General features: G+C 40.2%; 1 non-coding gene across 1 annotated transcript; it reads right to left on the bottom strand.

Annotated features, from left to right (window-relative positions):
- Positions 1–214: 214 nt before the first annotated feature.
- On the bottom strand, positions 215–318 carry LOC130034803 (U6 spliceosomal RNA). Its single transcript, XR_008794153.1, has one exon. It is a non-coding gene; the product is annotated as a U6 spliceosomal RNA (small nuclear RNA).
- Between the last annotated feature and the right edge of the window lie 9,875 nt (positions 319–10,193).

Below are 10,193 nucleotides of genomic sequence, written 5' to 3'. Positions count from 1 at the left end.
GCAATCTTTCTTTGTCAGCAAGCACAAATTGGCACAATCATGGGAGTAAGAACTACTGAGGGTAACATTTGTACCTTCATAATGTTTCATTAGCTTTATTTACAAAGAGAATGGATGATCGATAGTATTTGAGTCTATTTGTTAGGATATTTTATTTTATTTTATTTTTTTACTATACAATCTCTCAGGCCCCTGGGAGTTGACTTTTTTTTTTTTAAATATGAAACACTTCAAGAATTTGTGTGTCATCCTTGCACAGGGGCCAGGCTAATCTCTGTATCATTCCAATTTTAGTATATGTGCTGCCAAAACGAGCACAAATTCAGTAATTTTTAAAAATCTTTCTGATCCTATCATAATTACGAGAGTGTCTAGATGATTGTTGGTAGAGTCTGCAAGGTCTTCTTAATTCTAACAGTCTCATTCTTTGTCATTCTTCTGCACCTCAACACAGCTGAGTGATAGTTATAAGCAAGGCATGGGGAATTCATAGAGGGGAGCAGAGCACTGCTGTTGGGAGCTGCTGTGGTTGGGCCATGGGAGATAAGTGAGGATGAGATCTCCTCCATGCCAAATTTCCTCATCTATGCTGTAAGTCACACCTTTCATCTTTCATTTTTAATTTTTAAAACTTTTTTTTATTGAGTCACTGTGAGATACACAGTTACAAGGCTGTTCATGATCAGGTTTCAGTCATACAATGTTCTATTTTTTTAAATAAATTTATTTATTGAATCACCATGAGAACAGTTATAAAGTTTTCAGGTTTAAGTCTCAGTCATACAGTGATGAAACACCTGTCCCTTCACCAGTGCACATTTTCCACCACCAAAACCCCCAGTATATATCCGATTCCACACCCTTCCCCTAACTGTGTGGCAGATGATTTCCACATTACTCTCTCTCTACTTTGATTCCATTCAATATTTTGACACCAGACCCACCATTAGTATTTGGGGTTTTACCACAGCGTGTAAGGTGTTTGCCTTGCATGTGGCCGATCTAGGTTCAATTCCTCCACCCCTTTCGGAGAGCCTGGCAAGCTACCGAGAGTTTTCCTCCTGCACGGCAAAGCCTGGCAAGCTTCCCGTGGCATATTCAATATGCCAAAAACAGTAACAATAAGTCTCACAATGGAGACATTATTGGTGCCCAATCGAGCAAATCGATGAACAATGGGGGGAGAGTGCTACAGTGCTACCCCAACACTCAGATCTGCCAAAAAGGCAACATTAGACAATTTGTTTTCTATTGCTGATTATGAATAGCACATGATGCCAATGTCAACAGCACATGAAATCACAGCTGCATCATTTGGGAATTCTGAAATTTTAGTAAATAAATCTGGAAGGATTTATGCCCAAAGCTGCTGAGATCCAAGATTCGTTTGTGTGTCTCTGAGATCATGGTCGTTAATCAGCTTAATCAGTAGCTGGAGGAGCCATTTGTGGGTGGCGACTTGGGGTCTTGTTGTGGCAGGGGAGGACAAGGATGAGCTCCACCCCTATCCTATGAGGTCCCCTGTGTCTCATCACTGCTGGCCCAATGCCCTCTGGAAGATGGTGGCCACTGAGCTGCCAGGGGGAATAGGCAGAGGGTCACGCCTTTCATCTTAAAGAGTTTGGGTAACCAATGAAGATTTGTTATTACATGTTTATGCAGAACATGAATATCCTGATTGCAGGCATATCCCTGCTTCATGTCTTTGTGCTTATTGGAATGTTGCTCTAACTCCATGTTTTTGCTCAAAGGGTTTGTTCTGAGTTTGTTACTTGAATACTCTGCTTATATTTGTTAATTCATATAATAGTCATACATCCTCCACTGTGTTAATTTTATCACAATTATTATTTTCAATCAATTAATTTTATTTATTTGCTCACTTTAGAGTATGGACACATCAACCCCCCCCCCCCCCACCACCACCAGTATCCACTTACCTTTGCTATTATCTTTGTGTCAGTTTTTGTTTCTTAAGTCATGGTGTGTTACTTGTTACAGCATTCCAAGCCTCTCAGTCCACTGGAATATCTGTTTCACTCCTCCATTGTCCTGGATCCCCCCTCAGCTCTATACCCACACTTCCCAGTCTCAAAACTTCCCTCTTCTGGGATAGACATAGAATGATTCGACTTATTTGTGGGATTAAAAAAAAACATAATATGAGATGAATAACCAAGGGCAGTAGAAGCAAGGTCCAGGAGGATTGGTCTATGATTGGAAGCCTACCTCCAGTGCTGTGGGAGAAGGCAGCTGGAATAGAGAAAGGACCACCATGACAAAGATAATTGAAAATGATCACTCTGGATAAGAAGTACATGCTGAAGACAAGTAAAGGAACAAAATTGATATCCTTTCAGTACCTATATTGCAAGCCATAATGCCACAAAGGAGAGAGAGAGAGAGAGAGGGAAAGAGAGAGAGAGAGGACAGAGAGAGAGAGAGAGAGAGAGAGAGAGAGAGAGAGAGAGAAGGAAAGTGCCCGACATAGAGACAAGGTGAGGAGTGTGGTGGAAGGGAAACTAGGGTCATTGGTGGTAGGAAATGTGCACTGGTGAAGCGATGGGTCATGGAACACTGTATGTCTGAAACCTGACCGTGAGCAGCTTTATAACTCTGTCTCGCACAGTGACTCAAAAAAAAATTAAACAACAACAATAACAACAAAAATCCCTCCCTTCTCCCCTTTCCCACTCAAATCTCACTATCGTCGTGAAATTCATTTTATGGACAGGTTATTAGATTTGTCTAATGACTTTGGTCATTCGCTATTTCCTTACCGTGCTTCTTTATAACAGAGAGATTATTCTGTATCTGTCGCCTTCTGGCTGACTTCATCAGCGTGATACCCTTCAGTTCCATGCTTGTTGTGGCCACAGTTTCCTTATGCAGTCATCTGTTCTTGGGCACTTACTTTGTTTCCAGATTTTGGCTTATTGTAAGTAATGCTGCAGTGAAAACAGGAGGAGCATAAATGTCTTTTCTAAATAGAGTTTTTGGGTCCTTGGGGATAGATGCCAAGAAGTGGCTTACAGGGCCATATACAAATTTAATTCTTAGTTTTTTTTTTTAGAAGTGTCCAAATTGTTTTCCAAAAAAGATTGACAGTCAACATTTCTACCTTCAGTGCATGAAGAATCCTTTCCAACCACAACCATATCAACACTGATTATTTTCTTTTTTTCTTCTTTTATTCTTTTAATGTGTGTGAGTTTCATTGCTGTTTTGACTTGTATTTTCCTGATGATCAGTGATGCAAAACGTCTTTTCATATACCTAGTGACTATCTATAAGTCTTCTTTGAGGAACTTCTATTAATTTCTTCTCCCTACATTTTTGATGTTGTTTTTTGTTTAAGTTTTACTAGAGCCTTATATATCTTGGATATTACCTTTTGTTGGATGGTTTATGTGCCATCTTATTTTCTCCCAGCCAGTGGATTGTCTTTATATTCTGGTTATCATTTTTTTTTTGCGGTACAAAAGTTTCTTGATTTTATGTAATCCTATTTGTTTGTTTTTATTTGTTTAACTAACACATTGGGGCTGGAGTGATAGCACAGTGGGTCGGGCGTTTGCCTTGCAGGTGGCTGACACAGCCTACCCGAGTTCTATTCCTCCACCCCTCTTGGAGAGCCCGGCAAACTACCGAGGGTATCTCACCCTCACAGCAAAGCCTGGCAAGCTACCCGTGATGTATTCGATATGCCAAACACAGTAACAAGTCTCACAATGTTACTGGGTCCGCTCGAGCAAATCGATGAACAACAGGAGGACAGTGACAGTGGACAGTGACTGTGACAGTGAACTAACACTTTGGATCATTGAAGATCCTCTAGATTCAGAGTCATGGAAGATTATTCTGCCTATGTTTTCCTCAGTACAGTTTTGGATTTAGGGCTGACTTCAAGGTCTTCATTCAATCTTGAATTGACTATTGTCAATTCATGGAGTGCAGTAGAGTTCTGAGTTAATAGTTTTTAAATCTCTAATAGGTAAATTTTCCCAGCACCATTTGTTGAAGAGGCTTTTCTTGCTTTACTTCACTTCCTTTACTCCTTTGTCAAAGATTAGCTGATTGCATACCTGTGAATCTCAAGACAGCAAGAGGCTTTACTATTTAATCATAGATTCAATTCCAGCAACTAGAAAATTGGTGTTTAGGTAGTAGGCACTCAATAAATAAATGCTTAATGAATAAAAGAAACATGAATGATCTGTGTAGAGTCATGAGTGTGGTCTTTTCCCTCAAATATTTAATTTTGAAACGATTTCTCAGAGCATGTGGAGTAATTCCCATGTCCAAGTAGATATCTACCAATCAGAAGTGTATTGACAAGCTTGTGTGATTGTCTCTGAAAAAGGAGGACCATTCTTGGTTATAACATCTCCTCATGGTCAGTGTCATGTTAGCTCTTTGAAATCATTGGTGCAGAAGATGTGTGAAGAGTGTGAAGGTCCTACCAAGTTTACATTAAAGGTTTTATCCAGTTATAAAGTAACCATCATTCCTTTTTCCCCGCTCTTTTTGAACTGAAGAGGTTTTTCTGCCTTTTCCCAAAGTTCTTTACGTTCTTTAAATTCTTTATAATAGCTTACTACTTGACTAGCTTTTTGGTGTATTCACCAGGTGACTAAAAATCCTCGTGGCTCTCTCTCACCACCTGTGTTCGGTGGTCTCGGGCCACTTCCCCTCCTGAGATGGCCAATGCCATGGGTGGGCAAAGGAGGAAACGAGGGCTGGGCTGGTTGGTGATCAGTTGTTGTTTATTCCATTTTTCCCATGCGCCTGTTCCAGTTTCACTAAACTCTGCATTCCAGTCTCACACTGCCCCTCGTTCCCTGTCTCCTGTGCTTGTCTCTCTTGTCTCTCCAGGCTCCATCTCACAGTCCTGGTCTCTCCTAGACTTTTCCAACTCCCTGCAATGGGGATAGTAACCACACTCCTGCTGGTAGCACGCTCAATATATGAAAGCCCTTCTTCCACTCAAGGGCAAAATACCACTTAGGGGTGTTTCTCCTCTCCTTAGTCCAATAACTTAATTAACATCTTAATTAACATCTTAATTCTACTTCTTAATATTAGTTACATTGTATGGACACAGTAAGAGATATACTGTGCTTGTAGGGTGGCTCTCCTGGGGACATCTTGCTGTTGTCTCAGGCTGCAGTGCTCAGGCCAGAGTAATCTTTCCTAACACTAGCAGGGTCCTAATCCAGCTGTTACTTTTTGAATCATGGCAGAACTTGTCCATGACCACGCTCTTAACTTATAGTTAAGTATTATGGCGCTTGACCTGGCCCATTTCAATGCAAGGATAGCTCACAGCTTGCCCTAGGTACATCCAGTCCCCCATTCGGACCCTGCTTTTGGGGTGCTACGAAGTAAAGGCAACTGAGGCTTAAGTTGAGAGAACAGATGCCCAGGAGTGAATATCATTCAGAGTCAATTAACTCCCAAGTTACAAAAGCATAGCATTAACTGTCTTCTTGTGTTTATACAAAAAGGACATTACTCTGAATTAACTATGAAAAGGACGTAAGGAAAAGAGAAAAGCAATATTTACAAGTTAACAGAGTCTGATTAAGAGATAAAGATGATTGACTGGTTGCGGAAGCAGCCCAAAGAAAGAAGTTACAAGTAAACACAGAGGAATGGGAGCACTGTGATGGGAGTAACCCAATAAACTTAAGCTCCCTGTGGCAAGGCAGAAAGGACAAACTAATGTTATCCTATGGTTTTTCCATTCATATTAGACATATTGAGAACTCTGTTTTAAATTCAAAGGATTTCCAGTACTAAAGTAAATTTGTAAAATATAAAATACACAAGAACTGTAGCTAGGAGTTAAAAACTTGGCGGTTGTAAACTTGGAGTCAGTTTTCCAAGTTTTATTATTTACTGCTAACATGTTAACATGTTATTTACTGCTCCCTGGGATCCTCTCTATCTTTTTGAAGGATGTATCTTAATGTGTCAGGTTAGATTAATTACGTGGGTCTTGTTTCCTGATGAATGATTAAATTGCTAACTTACAGTTTTTCCCCATTACAGCCTTTCCTATGTCCCATTTGATCTGGTTATTTTTGTTTTCATTGACATTTTTTCCAGGGTACTATTTTTTAAAAATTTTCCTTTAGACCTTTAGGATTTGTTCAGTAGTATATTGAATACAGGTCATCTTTGCTTCTTTCTAGAATTGGGCTGAAGGAGCAATATCTGATAGGCATGCTGACAGCACAGGGATTGAAAAATATACACATTCCATTGGACAAAACACCACATTACCTCAAACAGAAACTGTATAGGATGAAAATGTATATTCTTTACAGTGGCAGATATTAATGTGATAGAACACTGGCAAATTTTATTACCATGATCGTGCTTATTTAACAGAAGTGGAGACTGAAACAGAGAGAAATTAGTTGAATTTTCCAATATCAGTTACTGACAAATGGAGATCAATTTGAAAGTAAACCCAGATCCAAGGTAACTTTTTTATATTTTTTGGTGGATAATGGCTTTGCCTTCATGTTTGTGCCTTCATGTTACCATTTACCTTGTGAATAATATCCTCCTAATGATCTAGAAAATGTGGGTAGTCAGTGCAGTTCTCCTTATGCTTCCTAATCTTTCAATTAATGGCTTTTGCAGAAACCTTGAAATTCAAATGATTTCTATGTGATAAAAGTTCTTAAAGTTTAAATAAGGCTTAAAAATGGCTGAGTGTAAGGTACTTCTTTTCAGGCATTAGGTCAGATGATAATGCTTGGTACTGCCTTGAAGATTGAGCACCAATCCAGTGGCCATGTACTTTGTGATGTCTAGTGCCAGATAAAAGTGTGCAATTTCTGGTGCATTAAAACCAAGGTTGTAACCCCCAGTGAGCTCTGAAACTAGAATATGTCTGCTCCACAACCAAAGCGATGACACATGGTCATCATAAGCACAGAAGGAAGGGATGTGGTAATCACAATTAGCTCATTCTTGGTATAAAAGCCTGGATTAAAAAAAATCCTTAGGGCCAGAGAGATGTTCAGAGGATAAAATATTTGCCTTGCATTCAGCTGACCCAGTTTAATCCCTGGTACCATAAATGGTCTAGCCATTCCAAGAGTGATCTCTGAGTACAGAGCCAGCAGTAAACCCTAAGCACAGAGCATGACCCAGAAAACTGAAACAAAAACTGAAAATCCCATTTCAGTGTGAAACTATTATAACTTAATTGCACTTTTATATAAAATATCTCCTAATTTTTATAATTTTGTATCAGATGTAGACATTATCTTTATTTTTATTTATTTATTTATTTAGGTTTTTGGGTCACATCTGGCAATCCACACGGGCTACTCCTGGCTCAGGCACTCAGTAATTACCCCTGGCAGTGCTCAGGGGACCATATGGGATGCTGGGAATTGAACCTGGGTTGGCCATGTGCAAGGCAAACGCCGTACCTGCTGTGCTATTGCTCCAGCCCCCCGTAGACATTATTTTTAAAGCAAAGCCAAATGTAGCTCTACAAGGTTGGTACTGTCACTAATGAATTCTGAGCGCAGCTCGGCAATGGGGAATTTTATCGACAGAAATGCTGGTTTGACCCTGTATTGCTTCTATCTCAGTCTCCCATAAACTCGGCAAAGTTCAAGCCAGCAGCACCGCTAACTTTTCTCAAAACACTTGGATCCCTTCATCTTCTCATCTCTGGGTCTTGGCTTAGTGTTTTGTTCCCTCAACCTGAAATTCTTCCAGTCTGTCCCACCTGCCTAAGAGTCTAGGATCAATCTTCATAATCTTTCATGGCTCCATCCTTAAATGCTTTGTGTTCTTGGAACTCTTTTCCAATATCATCAATCACAAATACAAATGCAAATGCAAAACAAATCTCTAAGTCATGATTTCCTTTTGTTTTTGTGTCACATCCAATAGTGCTTCAGGACTTACTCCTGGCTCTGCACTTCAGGATCACTCCTGATAGGGATGAGGAACCACGTGGGGTACTGGGATTGAATGTTGGTCTTTTACGTGAAAGGCAAGAGCTGAGCTGACCTGCTGTTTTACTATCTCCTCATCCCAGTCACGGTCACAGTCCTCCCGTTGTTCATCGATTTGCTCGAGAGGGCCCAGTAACGTCTCCATCATGAGACTTGTTGTTACTGTGTTTGGCGCATCGAATATGTCAGGGGTAGCTTGCCAGGCTCTGCAGTGTGGGCAAGATACTCTTGGTAGCTTGCCGGGCTCTCTGAGAGGGGCGGAGGAATTGAACTTGGGTTGGCCATGTTGGCCACTTGTAAGGCAAACGCCCTACCGCTGTGCTAATGCTCCAGCCTTCATCCCAGTAGTCCTTTGTTTAAACTGTGGTCTTTACTTTCCGTGTGCAATACCTTTCTTCTACGAGATAAGCAATAAACTGCATTGAACATGAAACACTGTCCTCCTGTTGTTCATCGATTTGCTCGAACAGGCCCAGTAACATCTCCATTGTGAGACTTCTTGTTACTGAGTTTGGCATATTGAATACTCTCGGTAGCTTGCCAGGCTCTCTGAGAGGGGTGGAGGAATCAAACCTGGCTCAGCCAGACTGGCTGCGCGCAAGGCAAACGCCCTGCCGCTGTGCTATCACTCCAGCTAAACATGAAAATATATGACAATATTAGAAAAATTGAAACTTTGACAGTGTGTGGTGTTGATACATGTATTAATTTATTCAAATAGTTACTGAATGCTCTTATTTGTTAGTCACTCTGGACTTGCCAAAGGTGACATGGCTCTAATCACAATGGATTCAGAATCAAATTCAGGATTTCCTGATTCACAGCTTCTATTCTTAAAGACTGAAAATCAAGAGCAGAGGTTTCTGAATGTTGGCTAGCTTATAGTTGGACAATTTCTGTTTTTCCCTTCATAGATTATATAAACCATTTCACCAATGCTTTTAGAGTTACTATTTATCCTTGATTTCTAAATTGCAAATAAAATTTTCCTAGTTCTATAAGATGATCTCATTAAACATAAATAACATTGTTTTACAATATATTAAAAGTTTATTGTCATTTACATAAATAGATTCTCAACTCGAATTGAAATTATATTGTATTCAATTTTAATCTACATTTGGATCTCATTATGATAATAATCATGTCTTACCTGTCTTGAATAAAACTTTTAAAGAAATTCTATGCTATTTTGGAGTTTGCATGAAATACATATGGCCTATTTATGTAAAAATTTCCCCCTATATTTTATATAAACAAGTGTATAAGTGGTTTGCAAAGTTGCTTACGATGAAAACATAAATAACATTTTTTGCGAGGACTGCAAATTGTACTTTCCAAGAACCGATTTAGGTTTAGTGGGTCCTGAGCTTGTATAGTTCTCTTGGAGGGCTTCTTTAAGAAAGGGAAGACAGGGGACTTGGATCTCTCCCTGCAAGACCCCAGGAGTCCTCCCAGACACCTGGAGAAAAGCAGTTCTGAGCATCTGCCTTCCCCTCTTCATTCTTCAGGCGGCAGATCTCCTCCCAAACCCAGATTTCCTGGGGGGGCGTGACCTCTTCACAAGTGGGCGTGGCTTCTGTAGAAGTGGGCGTGACTTATTTTTCAGGGGGGCAACTGCTCATGCTGCCCAGGTAGTTTAGCCATACTAAGGAACCTAGTTCCCACGGAACCTAGTCCCCAACCTACACAGCAATATGAACAAACAACGCAAATCCCCACCACAAGGGGAGGACAATGAAAAGAATCCAGAAGACTCTGTCGATACTGCTCACCTAACGGAACTCTCTGACATAGAATTCAGATACAAAGTCATGAAGATGTTCAATCAAGTCAATGAAACAGTCAGACAGACATCCAGTAACATGACAGAAAAAATTCACGAATTATGCAAAGAAATGAGAGCAAAATGTCACTACTAAAAGATTCCATAGATGAAATAAAAAACTCAGTCTCTTCTCTCAACAATAGAATGACCGCAGTTCAAGAGAGAATCAGTGAGCTGGAAGATCAGCTGCACCAAGCCAACAGGCAACAACAAACAGTGGCAAGGGACCTTAAAATAGCTCTACAGAGAATCAGAGTCCTAGCAGATGATTCCAAGAGGAACAACATTAGAATCATTGGACTACCAGAAGCTCAGGGAAACAATCCCAACGAAAAAACACGGTCAAACAAATCATTGCTGAAAATTTCCCAGAG

This window comes from Sorex fumeus, unplaced genomic scaffold, assembly GCF_029834395.1.
Source record: "Sorex fumeus unplaced genomic scaffold, SorFum_2.1 ptg000061l, whole genome shotgun sequence".
Lineage (NCBI taxonomy): Eukaryota > Metazoa > Chordata > Mammalia > Eulipotyphla > Soricidae > Sorex > Sorex fumeus.
Note: the sequence above shows the minus strand (reverse complement) of the source record. Positions and strands in the feature narration are given on the sequence as shown.